We start from the raw sequence: 25,601 nt of genomic DNA, 5'->3' as shown, positions 1-25,601 counted from the left end.
AATTTGCACAAATTACCATTATAAGTAAATTAAATTAGTCTTTTGTTTCACGCTATTCAATGCACATAATTCACCATAACAGCGGCCTCAATTCACGCTCCATTCCAACGGTGTTCTCCAACATTCTCTTTCCTCAATTGCTGTTCTCGTTTAGGTTTTTCTTGTTTATTGTTTTTGAACGACGTGAAGATTTCAAAAATATGTGGAACTCCTTATTAAATTAGATCTGGCGCAGTTTTATAACTGTCTAACTAATTTGAACTCTCTCATTCTACGATTGAATATTCAACAACAGGCAGCTACACAGGCGCTCCATTCATTCCCTTGATATGCCTCATAAATTATGTCTCAGGTGCTATCTTTTTAATGATACTAATCAGGTCATGTAACTGATGTATTCCCTTTCTTTAATGAAATTTTATTTGTCAATTTCTTGTTTTGTGTGACAAAGTTGGGTAGATTTGTCATAATTCATTCTACACTTTAACTGGGATAGAGTTAGGAAGTACCGTGCTTCTGCGTTTCTTTCAAGTTTTCAATCCACTTTGAGTTGCCTTTCAACTGCCTTTCAGATTAACAATTTCCTTAGCTGGGCTTTTCCAAATTTTAGATGCAGATATCGCAAGTGGAAAAGGCAAAACCTTAAGATCGTCAACATGGTCCTAGTGTCACATGCTTAGTTGTTTAGGGTTTAATTGTTTTAGGTTCAGCTCCTTTTGTTAGATGGCTTCTTTTGCTTTTGACGGTTAAGGCAGCTTTAATTTTTGTGGCCTATGCCCTATTTCAGACAAACTGTTAGAAATTGATTATGGTTACTTTGTTTCATTGACGTCTCCTCCTTTGCAGGATGCTTTCCTGAAATGCACAGATAGCTAAGTCAGTAATTTAGCTAGCTTAAGGGTTTTATTAACCAACTGTGATTGCATGCATATAGATTATGGATACCATCAGTAATGAAATCCATGGCATAAAAGAAACATCATATCTCCATTATGTCAATGGTGGTCTGTATTGATTTCAATTTACTAGTCAGGCTTCATAGTGATGGTACATAGACTCTGTAACTATCCATGTCTTTACCTAAAGTAAGTTTACAGGAGGTCAACTAGCAAACACTCATAGAACAAGAGTCTACTCCCATTGAAACACCTTTAGAGTGGGTCCTATCCTAAGTTTTTAAATTTCATGCTCCTATGGGAAAATTTTTAACAACTTTGTATGACCCCATCTAGTTGACATGTAGTTTAGCAGGGTACATAGAGCACCTAGTCATACAAGACCAAATCACCCATGTTCAACAACTTATGCTTAATGTGTCAATTATTTCCTTTCTTTTGCTTGGAGTGCTCTGCTACTTGGCACCACCTTTGCTAATAATTGGAGCTCAAGTTGAATTAGTTTGTTCACTGTTTCCTTAAATCATTGGTCATCATTTAAGTGTGCCATCTCCACCATCCAGAGTGTAGACTTTTAGAAATTTATGGACATTATTCATTTTTGTCTGCAATGAAGACAACATGTCTGAACAGCTCCAGCGCCACCTTTTTGGTCCATAACAAACATTCTCTTTCCTCAATTGCTGCTTCTCGTTTACAGTTTTTCTTGTTTCTTGATAATTGTAGCTAAATATGTGTTGTCATAAAATTGTAAAATCACATAATTGAAGAAGCCTTTGGGAGAAACTGTTAAATATGACATTGGGCTCCAGTTTTCAGCTACCTAATCCAGTATGCTTTTTCTTGATAGACGAACCCTAACGAATCTTCCAATTATTGCACAATCCACAATGCTTTTTCAGCTACCTAGTCCAGCATGATTTTTTTCTGGCAGGTTGTTGGTAGACCTCTCTTCGTTTCGGTGAATCTCCAAGTGAACATTGTCGGTATTGTTGGTATGTAATGAATTTTAATATGAACCCATGTCAGCAAAACATAAATCATTTTGTATTAATGACAAGTATTATTTAATGGCTACTGGTAAACACCTCTGTGGTGAACATTGTTGTCAATTATTTGAATTGATCCTATTTCCTTTATGGACATGCGATCTCTCCCAAGACAAGTTTAAGAGTTAGTTAGCATAAATTATAAATTATAATATTCTAAAGAGGCGGTTTAGTTATCCATTACATATTGCCTACAATTTTGAAATTGAATTATGACTCTAGTGCTAATTATTATAGTACATGAATGGTGCTAAATGTGGATGCTTAATGATTGACAATTTTCTCTAGACCAAACAACAACATAAAACTAAACTAAACAACTCTAGCCTTATGTATAATTATAAAACTCAACCCATGACATACCTCAAAAATGCCATTAAATGTTTTGCTGTGTTCATGGCATTTTTGAGGTGTGTCATGGGTTGAGTTTTATACATAAGGCTAGAGTTGTTTAGTTTAGTTTTATGTTGCTGTTTGGTCTAGAGAAAATTGTCAATCATTAGCACCCACATTTGACACCATTCATGTACTATATTTTGAATTAGCACCAGAGTCATTATTCAAATTTAAAATTGTAGGTGAAGTCACTGATGGATAACTAAACTGCCTCTTCAGAATATTATAATTTATGCTAATTAACTCTTAAACTTGTCTTGGAGGAGATTGCATGTCCCTAAGGGAAATAAGATCGATTCAAATAATTACCAACAATGTTCACTACAGAGGGGTTTACCGGCAACCATAAAATAATACCTGCCACTAATACAAAATGATTTCTGTTTTGTTGACGTGAGTTCATATTAAAGTTCATTACATACCAACAATACCGACAATGTTCAGTTGGAGATTCACTGGAGTGGAGAGGGGTTTACTGGTAGCTTGCCAGAGAAAAAGTTGCCAACGTTCACTTGGAGATTCATGTGGGCTTGCATGCCACCAAACTGCTTCCATATAACTATCAAGCAAAAATTGATGTGGGAAGCAAAATTCAAATTCAAATAACTTGAAACTTACAGCACAAACCCACAACTAAACCAAAAGATCAAAAATTGAGGAAAGAGGAGCAGGCCTCTGGTTTGAATGCTTTAGGAAGAAAATGACATAGACAAACAAAAATCAATCAGAGGTCTCCTCAAGCCTCAGAGGTTTCATATTCAATTGCAATGAAGAGAAGATGTCTGAATGATTGAAGCGCAACCTTTTTGGTCCATTCTCTTTCCTCAATTGCTGCTTCTCATTTACGGTTTTTCTTGTTTCTTGATAATTGTAGCTAAAATTTGTGTTATTATGTGGTGGTGTAGCTTTGCCAAAGGAATATCTTGAAAGAGTTAAAGCTATAAGGCTCGATTCGCCTCTGTTTCTGTACAACTGTTCTTATAGGTGTATTCATGGCATTTTTGAGGTATGCCATGGGTTGAGTTTTATAAATAAGGCTAGTGTTCGTTATGACTATAGAAAAAATTTAAGCAGATTCAAATGGTGCTAATGGTGCCATGGAAGTTCTACACATCCTTAATGCCCTTAAGATTATTTTGCCATTAATGTCAGGAAAAGTTATTTCAAATTTTTTGGCACATCTCAAATTGCTGATGCAATTGCATCAACAATCTCTTACAAGGCATGCCATGAACATATTGTATGCCCCGTGTATCCATCCAAGTGCTGATGTTTCTGCTACGGGACTCACAGATTTATTGGGTTGTCTTGCTTCATCTTTTTTTTTCTGATGAGAAATCAGCCGATGAAATAATGTTTGTAGTACGTTTACCGGACCATGGCATGAAAAATATCTATAATCTTGATAAGAACCTTATGCACAGTTAAACTTCCTTATGTCTTCCATTCGCTTGCAGGTCAGTTTTTCTAATTAATCTAGTGCAGAACATGCTCATATCTTTTAAAGTACAATTGTTGTTGTTGTTTAAACTACTTTAACGAGTTAAAATCATATGCCTAGTGATTCTCATGAAAGGATATATGAAGGTGAATATGATTAAGTTATAACAATAGATGTCTAGGCTGAATGAAAGCTACACTGCTAGTTAAAGTCTGCACTGTAATGTATCATATTTTACGCAGCATTCTTGTGGTTTGTTATTCTTAATTCTGAATTTTTACTCAAATAAAAACAAAAAATCTTGTCTCAAGTTGTTTTTACCAAGAAGTTGACTTGGTGGCATAAATTATGTTTTTGCTAAGTTTATTCCCCTTTATAATTTTGATAGTCCCACCAGGTTTTTTTTAATATGCATAGAGCATGCATGTTCAATCTTGTGAACACACATGCCATAGGTGGAGCCATGTGGTTGTTCCCGAATATATACAGCACCAATTGTGATTTTTCAGTTTTTACAGAACCCAAAAAGTTGTTCAAATTGAGCATAACAAAAAACTTAGGACATCTGTTTCTTTCTTGCTGATAATGGTAGAAAATGATGGTTTGTTGTGTTTTTTCGAACATATTTTTGTGACCACGGATAAGTCTCTCAATCTATCACTTTTTTGGCAGGTACTGGCATTTCAACATGAAGAAGCAATATTTGTTGCTTCAGAGGCTTTGCGATCTCTTACTCAGAACTGTATAGATGATAATATGATCAATCAGGGGGTAAGTGAAATCCAGGTTCAGACTATCGTGCGCAAGTCAGGACCAACTCCAATTGAGAGGATATGCACAACTGCAGAGAGTTTGCTTGGCTTTCAATTCAGCACATTTTGGGATTTGGCTTTGCAAGTGGTTTCTGTACTCTTTGACAAACTAGGTACATTTTCACTGGATATAGAGGCTTGCCATGGTACTATACTTAGAATGTAATTAGTTATAGATGAATGGTTTACTTCCATTTTATGTACTTAGTGTCTTTTTACTGAAATTAATTATAAATTTATAGACACTCTCTGCTGAATATATTACAGTGAATGTTTATTGTTTCTGTACACCAGTTAAGCATTCTTGCTTATGTGCAGAGATGTTTATCGTATTCCTTTTGTTAGCAGATCATTTTAAGTTATTTAGTATTTAATAATTCTCTAATACACTAAATTAGTCTCCCTTTTCCCAGAGTCTATTTTTGGGCTGGTTTGTTAGATAAGGAGCTATATATGGCATAGTTTGCATACTTGGACTCAAGTTGTACAGCAGACACCAAATATTCAACTTGGCAATACTTGACAATTTAACAAAATAGTAAAAATACTAAAAAATGGTCACCCAAAAATCTTGCTCCAGATGTGAAACCCCTAGGCAACCGAAACTATTCTTGAAAACTGTTATTTGTGTGATTTAACTTATCTCAGGTTATCTGAATGCTGTTATTGGCTGACGTTTGCCACATGGTTTCAAGATTTCTTCATGTTTGAGAAGCCTTTAGACCCAGCCCACATGACTTTATGTTTCTGCTTCTGTTGAAGTGCTCGATCACAAGACTTTGATGCCCTAGCCATCATGAAATCTGCCTGTTGCATGAAAATAAATGCTTTGACAATGCTTAGCTGTTCAAATTGCATGATTATATGGCTAATGCCTAGACACACAAGTGGTGAGTTACAACTTGAGTAACTCATTTCCTGATTTCACTTGTGAGTACTTGCTGAGTCTACAAGTTCTTAGCAAGTATACCAACTATGATATATAATTACTTAAATGTATTTTAGGAAAGTCTTCCAAATTTTTAAGGAAAGAGAAAGATCTCATAGAGAAAAAGAACTTGTCATGTGCTACTCAACATTCATATTATGAGAAAGTTTTCTGTGGTTTGAGGTGTACAATATAGAAATGGCACACTCTGGCCATTCAGTGGCACATATTATAATATGAATTTGTTGAGCTTCTTATCAAGAGGCATGTCTCAAAATAAATGATCTCAGGTTAGATAAGGAATTTAGCTGTGTACATTGTTGAATGATATGTTTATTGGTGTGGTAATCTTATTGCAGGTTCCAGATTAAGAACTAATACAACAATCTCAGACCAAAAAGCATTATTCCAAACCTTACCTAGGGCAAATTAGGATAATTTGAGGGAAGATCCCATAGGGGACATCATATCCGTGCCCTTATATTTGAAATCTAATTCTTCTCTGCTTTTGCTTTCCTATAGAATACATGATGGTTGAATAAGCAATTGTTAAAAACCAATTTTTGAGGGCAAGGATATGAGTAAATATAGCATACATGATGGTTGAATAAACAATGGTTGAAAACCAACTTGAGAGGGGAAGAATATAAATAAATATAATTTTAAGGATGGATGGCAAGTCTGAAAGGCAGTCGCCACTGATTTTTATAACTGGTTCAACTTATCTCTTTGTTGTGTTTATTAATGAACATTGTGTGAATTATGAACATAAAATGACCATGGCATTTTTGGTGTAGATGTGGAGTAGTGGTGATTTCACACTTGTTGAAATTTTCCAACTGTTGAAAGCCCAGGGGATTGATTTTGTATTACCCCTTTGTAAATGCAATGAATCTTCAGCTGGTGTAACTAGGCGATAAGAGTGAAGCCATACTGATCGGTAATCAGTAATAGATACTCCATAAGTAATTCATAAACACATATATTACCAATTTCTTGTGAAAAGTTAACTAAGTATATGATCATCCCTTTATGAATTTGTTTAATAAAAATTTGTCCAAACCTGATGAGTTCTTTAAGTGCTTTAAATGCAAGAGGTTACACTATGCATGAATTACAACAAAAACAGTAAGTGAAAACATCACAAATATTGTGTGATGAACCCTTGCTGGTTCAACTCTTCAACCTGCTGTAATTTGTAGATCTTCTTTTTGTAATTTTGATTATTAAGATGGTCTTTCAGAAATAGACAGAAGTTGTAGAAGGGGGTTTCTTTAATTTGCAACACATATTGAAATAATACATGAAATTAATCAACTGAAACAATAAACTGGAGAATTTAGAAGCATACCCGTAGGTCCTTAGCCGATTTATTGAATTAAAAGAATTCAATCAGCAACTTACAAAGTTCTGATTTTTATTCTGAAACAATTCAGATCTGCTCTTATTTAATACTAAGACACCCGAACAGTGGAAGATGGCATGGCGCCAATAAATGAGCAAGCTGTGTGTTTGGGAAAAGAAGCCTACAAACCATAGAAGAATTAACAACAAAACAGTAAATATGAAACCTACAACAAATCTGCCTTGTAAGAAGCCAAATCTGCCCCAATTTAATTCAATTTGACTTTTGAATGAAGCCAACCAAGCTACAACAATTCGATTGATCTTTCACAATCTCAAAGCTATTGAATTCTGAAGAATGCACGCTCTCCAAAACAAGTCCAAAACCTAGCCGCCATAGCCAAGTGCTCAGAAGAAATGTCAAACGCTCAATATCAATGAATGAGGTTTAATTTCCATCTTGGCTGCCTAAATACCCAAAAAGTACGATTTTTGGCAATTAGGGTTTTAAAAATCACAACTTGCTTTTAGGGTTCCCAACTTAACCCTAAAAGCAATGCCTAACTTAGGAGATATTAATTTTTCACTTAAATAAATTTAAGTGATGCACTTTGTGTTTTTATATTAATATTTCATTAAAATATTAATTGCTTGTGGGAACCACTTAAAAATTCATATCTCTCTCATTATTGCTCGGAAATTGGATTTGTCAGAAGTTGGGGCCACACTTCGCCATGCCAAAATAGGACCATGTCTATTTTTAGTAGTTTTTCCCTAAAAATTAGGAAATCCTCATATAATGTCAGAAACTGATGAAACGAAGACCAGATTTGAACTCAACACTGAACTAGAACAAATAGGCAGATCACTCCTCAAGATATTGCATTACTGACCACGTTATCCATACCCTGTTAGCCTACAAGGGTCCAAAAATAGGCTAACTCCTCAAACCAATGTCCCTGACTAGGATGGGGACATTACAGTCCGCCCTCCCAAACTTTGCTTGTCCTCAAGCAAACTCAATGTTGGATGCTGTAAAATGCTATCACACTCCCAAGTAGCATCCTCTATCGACAGATCCTTCCATTTAATAAAAAATTCCCTAATGACACTTCTTCCCAAATGACGCTCTCTGAACTCCAGAATGGCCTCAGGTACTAGCACTAACTTCCCCTCATCATCTAGGGGTGGTAAAACTGCAGAAGGAACTATCTGTTGTCCCAATGCTTGCTTAAGGCGTGACACATGGAACACATTATGAACTTTACTATTAGCCAGTAAATCTAACTCATAAGCCACCTGGCCAACTCGCTTGGAAATCCTGAAAGGAGCATAGTAACGTGGCTTGAGTTTCTCTGAGCCCTTCTTCCTAAGAGAGGACTGTCTATAGGGTTGTAGCATCAAATACACCATATCCCCAATCTCAAAAGATCGCTCAACCCTCCTTTGATTAGCATATTGCTTTTGCTGATTCTGAGCCTTCTGAATATTATCACAAAGTGCTCTCATAATATCCTGGTTCTCCTGTAACAGATTCCCAACACTCGGTACTCGGTACTTTGCAATCGCTCATCAATAAATCCAAAAAACTAGGGGCATCATATCCATACAAAGCTCTGAAAGGTGTCATCTGAATAGTCATGTGGTGAGTGGAATTATAACAATACTCGCACAAATGTAACCACTTCAACCAAGCCTTCTGCTGCCCTGAGATGTAGTTTCGCAGGTATCCCTCCGCCCATTTGTTGACAATCTCTGTCTGTCCATCAGTTTGGGGGTGGTAACTGGTACTCGGAGTGAGCTCTGTCCTGCAAAGTCTGAATAACTCTTGCCAGAAGTGACCCATGAACCTGCTGTCCCTATCACTGACAATACTTTGAGGTAAACCATGCAATCTAAAGACCTCACGAAAGAAAAGTTCAGCCACTTGACCAGCAAAATAAGTAGTCGTGATTAGGAAAAAATGTGCATACTTAGTCAACCGATCAACCACCACATAAATGTTGTCTCTCCCTTGGGCTTTTGGCAAGCCCGTAATAAAGTCCATAGACACGCATTCCCACTTCCTGTCAGGAATAGGAAGTGGCTGAAGTAACCCTGCAGGAAAGCTGTGCTCCTGCTTGTTCTGTTGGCAAACTAAACACTCGCTGACGTACTGAAGAACATCAGACATGAGACCCTTCCAAGAGAATCTCTCCCGTACCTGCCTATAGGTCTTAAAGTAACCGGGATGTCCAGCCATAAGTGAATCATGGAAAGTCCTCAATACTATGCACTTCACCTCAGACACTGGGACTAAAAAATCCTCTCTTTGTAAATGATGAGGTCATTCACAAGAGAGTACCTGTTGTCTTGTACTGTCCCATCAATAATACTAGAGGCCCATAAATTCTTGACATACGTTGCTATAATCAAGTGTTTCCAATCTTCGGAAACATCTACCATGGAGCTCAAATGGAGGCAGCGAGATAAAGCATCAACAACAATGTTCTGAGTCCCTTTGACATAGGAGATGTCAAAATCATAAGACTGTGACTTGCTGACTCACTTTTGTTGACGCTCATTTAGATCCTGTTGTCCAAGGATATGCTTCAAACTATTATGATCAGTTTTGGCACAAAACTTGCTGCCAACTAAAAATTGCCTGAACTTGGCCATTGCATGCATGATGGCCAACATTTCCTTATCATAAATACTAAAGCTCCTCTCCGGACCCCGAAGCTTCCTTCTCTCATAAGCTATAGGATGACGATCCTGCATAATTACTGCACCAATACCCTCTCCACATGCGTCACAATGAAGCTCAAAAGGTTTGGTGAAATCGGATAAAGCAAGAACTTGACATGTAGTCATCAATTGCTTGAACTTCTTGAAACACTCCCGTGCGAGAGGTGTCCAAACAAATGCACCCTTCTTGGTCAAATCAGTGAGTGGTGGGGCATGCCGTGAAAAACCACTAACAAACCGACGGGAGGAGGTCACATAAACCAACAAATCCCCTGAGTTGAGTCAGGGTCTCAGGCGTAGGCCAATCAACAATGGCGTGAACCTTATCATAATCCATGCAAACTCCCTCTTTGCTGATTATGTGACCCAAATACAAAAGTTCTGCCATTCCCAATGCACACTTGGACTCTTTGGCGTAAAAGGACTCCCTATCAAGTATGCGTAAGACAGTATCCAAGTGAACCAGGTGCTCCTCCCAAGTTCTACTGTAAACCAAAATGTCATCAAAGAAAACCAGAACAAATCTCCTCAACTGAGACTGGAAGACCCTGTTTATAGTGGGTTGAAAGGTGGCTGGTGCGTTGGTCAACCCAAAAGGCATAACCAAAAACTCATAGTGTCCACAATGACATCTAAATGCAGTCTTCTCAATATCCTGCTCCCCGACACTGATTTGATGATAGCCTGTTCTCAAGTCAATCTTGGAGAAATAACAAGCTCCGTGAAGCTCATCTAACAACTCATTGATGCGAGGAATGGGATACCCGTTCTTTATAGTCCTTCTATTCAGCATACGGTAATCAATGCACATTCTGACTGTACCATCTTTCTTCTTCACCAAAACAATTGACGAAGCGAAAGGAGATTTACTCGGCCTTATGTGTCCCATTGCTAGAAGTTCTTTGATGGTTTTATTCAATTTCATCTTTCAACCACTTGGGGTGATGGTAAGGTGTAATCATAATGGGCTTGGTGCCCTTTTCAAGCTCAATAATGTGCTCTATGCCTCTATCAGGAGGCCCACTAGGAGGTATGTCACTAAACACCACTTGGGGTGATGGTAAGGTGTAATCATAATGGGCTTGGTGCCCTTTTCAAGCTCAATAATGTGCTCTATGCCTCTACCAGGAGGCCTACTAGGAGGTATGTCACTAAACACCTTTGTATGCTTAACTCTAAGCTCTTGAATATCTGAATGGTAAGGTGTTTTATGCTGCTCCTCATAAGTAGGCATTAGTTTACACTCTGCTGTCCAATCCACCATGTCATGCCTAATAAGTCTCTCCAATCTTTTAAGAGTGATTAATTTCAAGTTTTTGGCCTTGATAGCTTTAAGAACATGATTAGTCCCATCAACCTTGAATTTCATCTCCATATCTCTGAGGTTGAGAGTAAATTCACCTATGGCATGAAGCCATGTCATGCCAAGGACCACGTCCATGTTTCCCATGTTAACCACATAAAAATCAGCTTTGAATTCCTAATTATTGAGTTTCATGGGTAAGTCTGAAATCATTCTATCACAAGTCAGCACATTACCATCAGCAACTTTCACCCTTATGCCTTCAAACTCGAGTTTGAATCCCATGCTTCTCCACCAACCGTGCATCTATGAAATTATGAGTTGCACCTATATCAAGTAGAGAAATGACTCTTTGACCAGCCAAGAGTCCACACAACCTAAAAGAGCCTTCTCCTTGCATGCTAGACATATGAGCTTCCCGTAGATCGAATTCTCCTTCATTTTCAACTTCCTTTTTTGAATTTTCAGTCTCGGAATCATTTTGATCAGCTTGCTGGTGTGTGTTATCAGTCATGTTTTCTCCCTCATAAAACCACTCCATATTCCTATTTTGACCCTTAGGCTTGAGGGGACAATCATGGTTTTGATCATAAGGGCCCTTACAATGAAAAGACAACTTTCTTCTACGCAAATCATTAAGTGTTTCTCTATCCAAAGGCGCTGTAAACTTCTTCCCTTGGTCCACATTTTCTTTTTCCTTTGATCAGACTTGCTGTCATTAAATGATGAGGACGGTTTTGAGTTGTTTGGAGTGAACTTACTACGAGGAGCGGTAAGTTCCATGCTACGTGCCTTCCTCATGGCTTCTTGCAAGGTAGAGGGATCAAAAGCCTTAATTCAACCTTTCTTAGGCTCATAAAGACCTTCAACAAAAAGAATGACCAACCTTCTCTTTGAGATGTTAGTTACCATAACTGAAAGCTTTTGAAATTCACTAATATAAGATTCCAAACTGCCCATTTGTTTCAAGCTTCAGCTGAGCTAAATCCTTGAAATAAAACTCTGGATCTTTTTTATCAAAACGTTCAACCAATCTGTTAGTGAATTCTTGGTATGCAGTAATAAGGTCATGATGCAAAGTCACCATCCCATGGTGCCACCAATCATGGGCTACCTCGTCCAAATGCAAAGCTACAAACTTAATAGCATCTTCTTTTGACATAGTACGTAGGTTCAAGAAGGTATCCAACTTGCTAATCCAAGCTCTGGCTGTAACTCTACCGCTGCCATCAAAAGTAGAAAGTATGAGCTTGTTGATTGCATATTTGAGATCATTAGTTTTGTTCCAAGGTTTCCTGTCATTCCAATTCCACTTCTTACTGTGTTCCCTCTTTTGACTCATAAACCTGTCAAAGTTAAGATGTGCCTTAACTCTTGGTGGTAATGCATCCCATTCATCATGAAGTGTGGTCATGTTAACCATAAAGGCCACCTCATCTTCCTCCTCAGCCACGTCCTCTTCTTCAAGTTCATTTCTAACAAAGGTTGGGCGTGTAGGCCTATCATAGGTGTGTGTGGGAGTCACTCTTGCCCTTGGGTGACCAATAACACTACCATTTTCCTCCTAGTTCTGATTATGCCCCCTTGGTACAATGATCTGTTGTATGGTTGTAGTCACTTGCTACAACACATTTGCCACTTGTCGCTGCCCTGTTATCAAACTCCTCATAATAACTCTGACATCTTGGTCCTTATTATTAACAACCTTTCTGTGTGGCTCACCATCATTCCTGTCCCCCATAATTTCCACGGGTATTTCTTCAGTTTGATCATGGTCACCCTGTAAACCAGGTCTCCTACATGTGTAATACCTGTGAGGCCTAGTCTGTTGTTGATGCATAAAAAATTCCAACCCTTCAGGAAGGTAGGATCAAAGCTCTGATACCATTGTGATGAACCCTTGTTGGTTCAACTCTTCAACCTGCTGTAATTTGTAAATCTTCTTTGTAATTTTGATTATTAAGATGGTCTTTCAGAAATAGACAAAAATTGCAGTAGGGGGTTTCTTTAATTTGCAACACATATTGAAATAATACATGAAATTAATCAATTGAAACAATAAACTGGAGAATTTAGAAGCATACCCATAGGTCCTTAGCCAATTTATTGAATTAAAAGAATTCAATCAGCAACTTACAAAGTTCTGATTTTTATTCTGAAACAATTCAGATCTGCTCTTATTTAATACTATGAACACCCAAACAGTGGAAGATGGCGTGGCGCCAATAAATGAGCAAGCTGTATGTTTGGGAAAAGAAGCCTCCAAACCATAGAAGAATTAACAACAAAACAGTAAAAATGAAACCTACAACAAATCTGCCTTGTAAGAAGCCAAATCTGGCCCAATTTAATTCAATTTGACTTTTGAATGAAGCCAACCAAGCTGCAACAATTCGATTGATCTTTCACAATCTCAAAGCTACTAAATTCTGAAGAATGCACGCTCTCCAAAACAGGTCCAAACCCTAGCTGCCATAGCCAAGTGCTCAGAAGAAATGTCAAATGCTCAATATTGATGAATGATGTTTAATTTCCATCTTGGTTGCCTAAATACCCAAAAAGTACGATTTTTGGCAATTAGGGTTTTAAAAATCATAACTTGCTTTTAGGGTTCCCAACTTAACCCTAAAAGCAATGCCTAACTTAGGAGATATTAATTTTTCACTTAAATAAATTTAAGCGATGCACTTTGTGGTTTTATATTAATATTTCATTAAAATATTAATTGCCTGTGGGAACCACTTAAAAATTCATATCTCCCTCATTATTGCTCGGAAACTGGATCTGTCAGAAGCTGGGGCCACAGTTCGCCACACCAATGAAAATAGGACCATGTCTATTTTTAGTAGTTTTTCCCTAAAAATTAGAAAATCCTCATATAATGTCAGAAACTGATGAAACAAAGACCAAAACTGAACTCAACACTGAACTAGAACAAATAGGTAGACCACTCCTCAAGATACTGCATTACTGACCCCCTTATCCATACCCTGTTAGCCTACAAGGGTCCAAAAATAGGCTAACTTCTCAAACCAATGTCCCTGACTAGGATGGGGACCTTACATATTGCATAACACAAGAGGGTATTATCTCCATTCCAATTTGGGAGGAAACTCTAGAGAATAAAGCAGTTTTTCTTCTCTAGCCAATCTATCTTTTTAATCTTACAATCTCATTGCCTTCACAGGGCCTTGCAAGACATTTTCAACACTTATATAGTATCCTACACTTGGAAGAGCTCTATGCCTTGCTGCTATGCACACACTCAGTTGCACATAACTCCTTAAAAATCTCTCAACAATTGGCAGTTGAAAGAATGAATAAAGAGTAAAAGGATGCATAAATTGTTACTTATAATTGATGGGTGTGAAAAGTGATTTTAGACTAACATGTGCATTAACCTAGAATCAATCCTTTTTCACATAAAACATCATTAGAAGAGGTGTGAATGGGTTCAGCCGCTCGACTATAGTCCTCAATGTAGAGCTAAGTTGTCTTGGATCCACACATTTTTTGTTATGTTAGTTTTGGTTGAATTTATACAATAACTAGGCTAAAGAAGGCTAAATTGAACAAGTTTAACTTAGTGCAAAAAATATAGAAGAAAAATACAGAAGAGGAAAGTAGATATCTAGAAATGAGGTCCAGAGAGGAACCTAGGATTGAAAGCAAAGGCTGATTGGGCAGGACTCCAACTTTGAGCTCTAGCGCAAAAGCACTATGTAGATGGGAGTTGATGTCAAAGGATTGCCTGAGCAGGAATCTGGGCAGCTGTCCTCAAAATCTAAAGCCAAAACAAGAGAACACTAATGTGGGGTGCTACAGTCCTAGGGTTTTGGGCTGTTAAAAATCTGGAACTTTTTGTCATACTTTGCTTTGGCTTTGAATCCTTTGGATCTGTACTTGCACATACGAAAGAGGGGAAAATGGTTGTGTTGTCAAGTGGCTTGCCATCGTCAAATCTGGTGTTGGTGTTCCCACCTCCACAACAACAACGATGATGATGATAACAATTGCATGCCCTTAGGAGAGCAGAGGCAAAGTAAATAGCATGAGTGCTGAAAATGATAGTGTTACCTTAGATGTGAAACCCTAGCTTGAATTCCACACTAGGTGTTGAAGAAGCCTTGCAAGTGTTATTACACAACATAATAATAACAATAAATAAGAAACAAAATTACTTGATTGCAAATGATAGTGTGCTTGATAAAGGCCTCATACTTCTTAGCTTGATTGATCTTGATTGCTTTGAACTTGCCAATGAGTGTTAATGAAATATCATTGATATGATTCCTGCTGTTGAATCATATCAATGAAATTTCCTTAACACTCATCAGCAAGTTCAAAGCCAAAGTAGCAAAGACAGCACAAACAACAACAACAAATTCAACTATTTGTGGCTCTAGCACTTTCACCTTGTAGTTCACCATTATCTACAGTAGGATTGCCAGCAGGTGTTATTGGGTTGGCTGCAGGGCTGCCCTAATCAAGAGAAACAGGGGTAGCATAACAAGGGTCTAAACAATGATTCTTGGAAGAGGCACATAACAGTTATGAAAGGACACAACCTTGGGGACGGTTGTGTATATGGAAGAGGACATGACTCTTCATTGCAATTTAAGAGGTATATAAGCAATGTACCACCAAGTTTGAGGATGTGGAGATTGGGGGGGGGGTGCGTGTCGAGGACGGGGTACTTTGGGCCTAAGTTTGGGAACGGTGATGGGGGGCGGCAGGGGAGCGGTGTTGACATAATACATATAGTGCTTGAAAAATTAGTTATAAAAATATGTATAACTGTATAAGGAATAAGTAAACACATTGCATTGGTTGCATTGAACTTTGAACATTAAGTTATAAGTAGAAAAATTGTGTTGGAGTATCTTAAAAGGATCTAACCCTAAAGACAGTAAAAGCTTTAATTACCCCTATCATTTCAGCTCAAGGTATAGAAATAATAGCATAAATCTATTTTAATTTTGTTGTCATGAAATACATCTTTATGTGTAATGACCACTCTAGATGATCTTTTATTTTTTAACAGGCATAAGAACCATGCAAACTGAACACAATGCTATCTCTGCTATTAAGTACTGATAAGGATTGCAAGTTGATACAAATGTTGGTATAGGGTAGCACATTGAAAAGACAATGTCTAGATTGCCCAAATTGTATGAAACTAGCACCCAATAGAAAACAATAAAGGAAAATACCTTGAAAAGATAGCTGAAATGATTACTATAGGTAGGGAACACACAATTTGATTTAGATTATTGTATACGACGATGTAGGTCTAATACAACTAGAAATATGTTGTCGGTTTGAAACATCACCATTGTAGGTCCAAACTACCCCCTAAAGCTTCCTAAAACTCACTCTGCAACCATGTTCGCCCCCCAAACAATGCCAAACAACTTGAGATAGACTCAACGATACCAATCAATCTTAAAACTTTGCAAGTCAGTTTGCAAGTCACCTAAAAGGTTGAGGGATGGTTGGGAGCAAAGTTCCCAGACTCGGACTCGGCTCTGACTCGGCAAGGCTGACTCGACTCGTGACTCGGCTCGGACTCGGCAATGACTCGGCAAAATAAGAAAACCCTTGAAATTTAGAGATTTTTAATGATTTAAAACTTGTTTCATACACCCATTATTGAATTAAGCTTAAAGACACTATAACATCATCAAATAGAAGCTAATTTGATCACATACATAAACATACATCCATCACATGGGTAGAAATGTAAATTGTAGCTGAAGGAATTAGAAAACATAGATATATAGAGTTATAAATGTTGTCCAATGTATATAAAATCCATGACTTCAAATGTTCCCAAACATATATGTAACTGTAAAGTGTAAACAAAAACAAGTCTATGGCTCAGGCTCTGGCTCAGCCTCGTCTATTTGCCTCCTAGAAAGGCATCTAAGGTAGGTCCTGGATGATTGAGTAGCCATAGTCTCTGCCTGTGATGTGCCAGTCTGAGTAGCCATAGGTGTTGGGGACGAGGGGACGTGTTTCCGGGACGGGGGGACCAAGGGCTTAAGTTTGGGGACGGCAGGGGGACGGCGACGGGGGGGTGGCGGGGTGGTGGTGCTGATATAGTTATACATATACATATAGTACTTGAAAAACTAGTTTTGAAAAGATGTATGACAGTATTACAGTATAAGAATTACATTTTCAAATGAGACTATAGGAAATTTGAAATACTAAATCTAAATACCAATTACCAAGATTTCTAAGTTGTGTTGTTATATGGAGCCTAATTAGAGTTAGAGGCTAGATTTTCCCTACTTTTATCGGCGCGGTTTCCCCCTATATTTTTCAACGGGGGTTTGGGGGCAACGCCCCCAACTTGGGGTCAAGGGGCAGCGCCCCTTGCGCGTTCCCTGTCGCGATACAGGGCGGGGTCGAGGGGCAGTGCCCCGTGAGGCCAAAAATACTTTTATTATTTTCTAAAGGCGTCGAGTGTTATAAGAAAGGGAAATGGCGAAAAAAGTCATTAAAAAATGTTATGTTTTTTTTTTTTTTTTAACTGCACTTTATTAAGTGACTCTAGTCGGGTCACGACCCTCGGACTCGGCGAGTCAGGCCCTCTGACCTGTCCGAGCCCGGGTCAGGGTCACCGTGACCCGGCAGGGGTCACTTGGCCCGCTGACTCGCGTGACTCGCCGCGAGTCACGGAACTCTGGTTGGGAGTCTCCATGACGTCACAACGTCCTCTTTGGCGTTTCTAACACATTCTTTTGAGAAACGTCCCCCCTAGTGAGGAAACATCCCAGAGATGGCAGAGGAAATGTTGTGGTGGTGGAGGGACATTCCCTAGACATCAAAGCGACATTCCCTAGACGTCCTCACGTCTCGAGGACGTCCTTGTCTTGGAAATGCCTGCATTTTAAAGGGGGACGCGTCCTCTTGGAACACTGTTAATATAAGGCAAGTCAATGTTGGCATTAAAGGCATCAAAGGAGAACAAGTAAAGCAATCAAATAAGAACAACCTTATTTGTGATCTGTACTCGTTTGCAAAGAAACAAGTTAGATAAATGCACAAGTTAGATAAATGCATCAATCCCATATGACAATTGGGTATCCTAATCCACTTTGTGGTATGCAACATGACGTTCTTACACATAATTATCACATATCAATATATGCAATTATATGTATGCAGCATATTAATGTATTTGTTACATAATCTCACATATATTAGTGAAACAGTCACTGGTTAGGAGAGACCTCAAAGAGATCAATCTGGACCGGTTAGCAAGAGTAAACACAACGGAAACACAAGGACATGATGGAGGCAATGCATAACAGATTGTTTTATTTCATGAAAACTGATTACAACCAACCAGTAACAACCAGGTTACAGAAACCGGCTCACAGGCTTGCTAAAACATGCTCAAAGTACAAAATAGGTCACAACCGGGACCTTCAATCTTAAGATCTATCTTCTATGCTCAGTCTAACTACCTCATTACATTCTAATGCTCAATTACAATGATTTATACAATCCAAGGGGGTCTGGTCGGGGCCCAAAAAGGGATCAAAACCCGAAGAACAAGACCTAACTTGCAAAACCAACAAGGTCGGCCTCCGCCAAGAGATTTCTCCTGAAAATCCAAAGGATGAATTGCAGTGTTTTAAGACTCGTGGACTCGCCACGGATTCGCGAGTCCATGGGAGCCACGATTCGACTCGCCAAGGACTTGCGAGGCGAGTCCATATGAAGGACTCACGTGAGTCTTTTGCAAGGACTTGCGAGTCTTTCATATGGACTCGCGTAGCCCAGAAAACACGCCGTTTAACCAATAAAACTCAGTTTTATTTTATTTTTTCACCTCATTTGGCATTTTTGCTTGGTTATAACAGGTTTGTAGGGTTTGAAGGAGGAGAGGGAAGAAGATAAAATCAGCAAAAGAGATCTAGGTAAGGATTTTTCCTCTTTTTTTTTTCATTTGAATCATTTCCATGTTTTGAAAATCCAAAAAATCTCGAAAAAAAAGGGGATATGTTGCCAAATTTTTTTCTATTTCCTTTCCTAAGTTATTTCCTCATATTTTTTTCTTGTTTTTTCTTGTTATTTTTCCCAAATGATTCATTGTCATTTTTTTCGTTGATTTTCCATAAAACCCTGCTGATTTTTTTATTTTTTCATGTTAAATCAGCAATGACAAGTTCAACTCCAAGGGCAACCCCAAGGTCAGGAAGACAAAGAGATAAAGCATGGAAATATGGGATTCCTGGAAGCAAAAAGGGGGAGGTCACTTGCACCGAATGTACAAAATGGATGACGGGTGGAATCAATAGATTAAAATACCACCTTGCACAAATGCCTGGATATGGTGTGGAGGCATGCCCCAAATAAACTCCTGAGATTATTAGAGAGATGAAGGCCATTCTTGCTGAGAATGATATGCAAAAGGAAAAATGCAAAAAACAAAAGAAGCCATGGCAGCTGCAATGAATCCCACATTGTCCACTTCGTGTCCCATTGGTCACACTCGTGGTCGTCAATAACTTTCATCTTTTGGTGACAATGAGGGTGAGGCTAGTGGCACTCCTGTTAGATCAGACCCTAAATTTTTTGTACCACGCAATGTTCCAGGTGCACAACCTTCACTTGAAGGTACAGGATGGAATAGAGAGAAGCATGATCAAGCAAAGATAGCAACTTCAAACTTTTGGTTTTACAATAATCTTTCTTTCAATGCAGCAAACAATGTGTATTGGGAAGGTTTGGTTAATGTATTAACAGTTGCGGGTTAGGGGTTTAAGGCCCCAACAGGCCATGACTTCAGTGGGCCATTGCTAGAGAAAGCTGTAAAAAATACACAAGTTGTGGTTGATGATCAGAAAAGGTATTGGAAGAGAAAAGGATGTAGCATTTTATCTGATGGATGGACAGATGGACGAAATAGGACTCTTCTCAACTTCTTGGTGGCTTCAAATTGTGCAATGGTATTCCTAAAGTCTATTGATGCCTCTAATGAAATAAAAAATGCAAAGACTTTGTGTAATTTGTTGGATGGGGTGGTTTAGGAAGTTGGAGTTGAGAATGTTGTCCAAATTATCACGGACAACGCAACTGCATATGTATCTGCAGGTAGAATGCTTATGGAGAGGCATCTGTAATGTCCCTACTATTTAGAGATCATTAACCTGCAAAACAGATGGTTAGAACACCACAAACATATATACATATGTAAGTAATCGAAATTTACAACCTAACTTCAATGCTCAATTAACATAATCATAATTTTAATCTAATTAAAAGGATATGAATGCCATACGAATGTATGTCCTTAGGCGGCTATGAGGCTCGCCTTCTTGGAACCCCTTGGTTCCAAGCCCTCCAGGAAATCGAAGATGAATTCGAATCTTGTCTTGTTACACCCAAGCCCTCCAGGAAATCGAAGATGAATTCGAATCCTGTCTTGTTACACCCAAGCCCTCCAGGAAATCGAAGATGAATTCGAATCCTATCTTGTTACACCCAAGCCCTCCAAGGAAGACCCTTGCCTTTTCTTGTCTTGGATGATGCCTTCATCATCCAAGTCCTTAAGAGGGATCGACTTGACCTTTGAGTCCTGTCTTGAGTATAACCTCTTATACCCAAGCCAGCCAAGGAAGACCCTTGCCTTTCCTTGTCCTGGATAATGCCTTCATCATCCAAGTCCTCAAAGGGGATTGACTCGATCCTTCCCTTCTTGGTTGGGTTTGAATCAACCAAGCCTTGTATTTGCATAACATTTTTAGTTCATAAATATTCCTTTATGTTAACATGAACTCCTAATGCATTATTTAATTAACTTATATATGTATATCAACATGACATTTTCATCCTTCACATTTGCAATATGTTTCTTAAATACCTTGTATTCCTAAATCCCTTTTGATCTGCAACTTATGTATATGACATTCACAAGATTACTTTTCCCTATGTTATAACTAGTGAATGTTATACCTTACAATGTGTATAAGTTCCCACTAAACAATTATGAACATGACCTATTAATGGTCTTACCCATTACCCCTTGTTTATTAATTAATACTAATTAAGATTAATGGACCTTTACCCTTAATCCTAACTATTAATATTAATAATAATAAAAATCTTTCATATACTATACCTTTTATTTAATATAGGTGGGGATTCTTACTTTGCAGTCCAATGTCCTCCTTCCTTTACCCTGCAGTCCGCACCCTGCCCTTTTTCGCCCGTAGTCTGCTGCCTCCTCCCCTTCCTCCCTCTTGCCGCTGCTCCTTATGTATCCCGTGAGGGGTTGTGTCCCCCCACGGCCCCCTTCCGCATGAAGGGGTGCGGGGGTAATCGCAGCTTAGGCTACGGTTACCCACGCACCACTTCGTGCGGGAGTAACCAGTCTATTTAGGAGTCAGCGGTAAGTCATGCATAGTTTGTATATGTTTAAATATATTAAATATTACCTTTAATTAAATATATTTAAATATTAAATAACATTTCATTTAAATATATTAATTTATTAAATATCACTTCTTTTTTTTAAATATATTAAATGTTAAAGAATCATTTCATTTAAATATATTAATTACTAAATAACATTTCCTTTATTAAAATGAATTAAATATATTTCCTTATTTAAATATTACCTTTAATTTCATTTTAAATATATTTAAATATTAAATAACATTTCATTTAAATATATTAATTAAATATATTTCCTTATTTTTTTTATAGATTACTTAATTTTAACCATTTATTTACACTAGCCTAATTCAATTAATCCATATATTAACATTATTAAGTATTTTACATCCGGTGTAAATTCTCTTAGAGTGCCTTGTTAATGCATGGTAGCTTATGCAAGATAAGATCTTCCTAACCTTCCTGTTCTGTTATTCATCTACATGCTTCATGTCTGATTTATATTACATATGATTATCGGATTGTACTAACATTGCTTATCTTTAAGTTATCGGGTTAAATTAGCCGATACATACTTGCTATCGGATGCATAAACATTGGCACCGATTCACATCTGTTATCGGGCTTAATTATATCGAGCATATTTGTTATCGGGTTTAATGAATACACCGCTTCATTTGGCATTAAACATTGGTTAACAAATGCACCGGTTGGATTATATTCATCGTGCACTTTGAATCATCGATGTTTATCTGAACCGATTCATTAAATAGATCAGTCATTATATTTTGATATTACAATATGCTATCGGGGGTTTTTGAACCGATGATCAGCATTGTGTTAATGGTATAAATGTAAAGGCACCGATCAATACACCAATTGACCGGTTGCCTAAATGATATATATGCCAATTGAATTCATTTGGAGAAGACATAGAAAATATTAAATGATCTCTCTCCTTCAGACCTGCAGATAAAAATCAGAATTATTAGACATTGGCATAATTCCTCATATCCATATATAGCATACACAGTTCATAACTTGTTCTTTAATTGAAATTGAAATAACTTTACATGCCCTATATGTCCTCAATCATGATCGTTGACTATACGATTAGTTTCTTAAATGGTGGTTCTTGCTAAGCACAATCCTTGAACCTATCTATAATAATGGTCTTCTGATTACATTCGCAATTTTGTCTCTTTTAGAGACTCCACAAAATTGAGGACTACTAGCGATGTAATGTCCGAATACATGTTAATGTCAATTAGTCTAAATACTATTCTTGTTTGTTGGAGAAAAAGCATGTGATTACTTTGTATGTATTCTTTTCACCCATCCTTAAGTATGTATTCTTTTCACACATCTTTTTCGTTTAAGGAATATTATTAGTTATAACTATTAATAAGTGTCAATTAAATAATAATATTTAATAAATAAATTTCAAATATTCCTTTGTTGGTAATTATTATATAATTTCTTCTTTTAGGGCCTCTCTCTCTTTCTCTTCGTATATGTATAACGATCTAGAAGGGGACATGACAGCATCCTAGGATTACATGGAGTCCTTGTGCTGCACATTGCTTGGACTTGATGCTAGAGGACATTGGGAAGATTGGATGGGTGAAAAAGGTGGTTGAAGATGCAAGAAGTGTCACCAAATTCATCTACAACCATACTTGGGTGCTTGCTTTGATGAGAAAACACACAAATGGCAAGGACCTTGTGCGACCTGGAGTGACACGATTTGCTAGCCACTTCATCACTTTGCAGAGCATTCTTAGTGCCATTCCTCATCTTAAGCAGATGTTTTTGTCTGATGCTTGGTTGGGATCTTTTTACTCCAAAAGACCTGAAGCAGAGAAGATTGTGAGCATTGTTTTTGATGAAGGGTTCACCAAAAGTGGAGAGGAGTTGACTGCGGTAAGTGACAAACACAAAAGTAAACTTTATACAATCTTGTCTATTTGCTGATTTTATTTTTTAGGCGTTAATTTTGTACTAATTTAAAATTTGTTTTCATTTTTTTAGGTGACAAAACCTTTGGTAAGGGTTCTTCGTATGGTGGATGGAGAGGGCATGCCAATGGGTTTCATTTATGAGGCCATGGATAGGGCCAAAGAGGCCATTTCACATTACTATCGTGGAAATACAAGAAAATGTGAAATCCTTTGGTACATCATTGATCGTAGGTGGACAAACCAACTCCACCAACCAATACATGCCTTCGCCTACTTTTTGACCCCGAAATTCTACTTCTCTGATTCATTTAGGGCTGACGAGGAGTTCATGGCAGGTGTTATTACATGCATTGATAACATGGCACCTGATCTTGAGTTGAGAGACAAGGTTCTTGATGAGTTGGAGGTGAGATTTGACATTTGCAATTGCTCTATCTTTATTTATGAATTCGGAAATGTTCATTATTGAATTTGAGTTTGACACTTTGACTATCTATTTATGAATTTGGAAATGTTCATTGTTCAAGATCTACAAGAGTGCAAAGGGGAGACTCTTCTCATCACAACTAGCGATTGATAGGAGAGGAAAACAACAACTAGGTAAAAAATTTAGTAACTTAGTTCAATACTGCAAGAAAACAACTACAAACTTGATTGTTACATTTTTTTCTCAATTCTAATATTTCTAAATGTTTTTTGTAGATTTATGGTGGGAGAATTATGGTGCTGGCACGCGTAATCTTCAAAAGATAGCCGTCTGTGTTTTGTCTCAGCCATGCAGTGCTTCTAGGTGTGAATGAAATTGGAGTGTATTTGAGAGCATTCACACAAAGAAGAGAAATAGATTGACACAAAAACGGCTCAATGATCTAGTATTCGTTCGGTACAACCTTCGCCTTCGAGTTAGACAGGTGGAGGGTGTTTCACATGAGGCCATTGACTTGGATGAAATTGATCCATATGGTGATTGGACTGTGAATGAACAAAATGATGGCGACGATGTCCTCCTTACCGAAGAAGAAATTGCAGAAATAGAGAGAGGAGCAGCACAAGATGCAAAAGGAGCAAGATTGGATGAAATGGAGGATGAAGATGAGGACGAGGATGAGGACTTTGACTTTGAAGAAGAATCATCTCACCATTTAGATACCACAACACCCACTACTACTAGTTCTAGCTCAAGGCCTGAAAAATTGAGCTATATTAGGAGAAATACAAAGAGGAAGACGTAGTCTTCTCTTTGGTTTGTTCATTGTTGTTTTTCACATTTGGAGTTGGACATATCATTATATGTAATTTTGTGAACATTTATAAACTTATGCTGCTATTATACATTTTAGAGTTGAAACTATGAGTATGATTGATGAAATTTCAAATATTGTGTTTGTAGATCATATGACATGTGTAATGTTTCAATTATGGCTCTTATGCTCTCTAAATGCATTAATTTCTTTATGTTTTTTTTGTAAAACTATGGTTTTTTTTTTGCCGAGTCTTTCGCGAGTTCGAGTCCGAGTCCAAATTTTTGGTTTGTCGAGTCCATGGCGAGTCCGAGTTTTAAAATTTTGGGATGAAGTGTAGATCTTGGGAAAAGGTCGTCCACACGCCAAGAAACATTAGAATCAACGCTCAGGGCTCCGCAAGCTACGAAAGGGGTTCCGGTAGATCACCAATGCAAATAGGTCCAAGCAACTGGTAACAAGAAATTGTCAACCGGTATCAGGAAACTGTCATGGAAACCGATAGCGATAACTTGCAGGAAAATGAATCAAATGCTTTGTAGTTTGGGAATAAGGAAGATGATCAAGTCTTCAAGTAGAATCCAACTCCACAGGATCCAGTGAGCCAAATCTGGGACACATAGAAAGAAATGTTGAAACTTCAAACATAAAGCAAAAATAGAAAGGAAAATAGTTTTGGTTGATGCAAGATTGCTATGAACCAGGGATGCTCCTGCATCAATTAGATATAAGCAATAATATGTAATATCTATTCTATTGCTATAGTTAATCATAACAAGGTTAGTAAGGGAGCCCAAGAAGGGAGAGCATAGATGTAACCTCTTTCTAAGAAGACCACCCCATGCTGGATATCCAACATACCTGCAACTTGGGGCCAAGGGGTGCAAAGTCACACTCTTGGGCATAGATGAGATGTTTTGGGTGGCCAATTGTGACTTCCTCTCCAACCTATGCGTTGATTGATTATGGACATGCTTGTATGTGTTTACCTCACTGGGTAAACAGGAAGAATACAAAAATCGAACAGTAATGCACAATGCAAATACAAAAGAAGTACCAGAATAAGCTTGCCATTAATGTCAAGGGATGT

General features: G+C 37.8%; 1 pseudogene; it reads left to right on the top strand.

Annotated features, from left to right (window-relative positions):
- The first annotated feature begins 2,322 nt into the window (after positions 1–2,322).
- On the top strand, positions 2,323–24,589 carry LOC131074949 (uncharacterized; annotated as a pseudogene).
- The last annotated feature ends 1,012 nt before the right edge of the window (positions 24,590–25,601 follow it).

Source organism: Cryptomeria japonica, chromosome 2, assembly GCF_030272615.1.
Source record: "Cryptomeria japonica chromosome 2, Sugi_1.0, whole genome shotgun sequence".
Taxonomy (NCBI): Eukaryota; Viridiplantae; Streptophyta; class Pinopsida; order Cupressales; family Cupressaceae; genus Cryptomeria; species Cryptomeria japonica.
The sequence above is the reverse complement of the archived record's forward strand: the minus strand, read 5'-3'. Positions and strand labels throughout refer to the sequence as shown.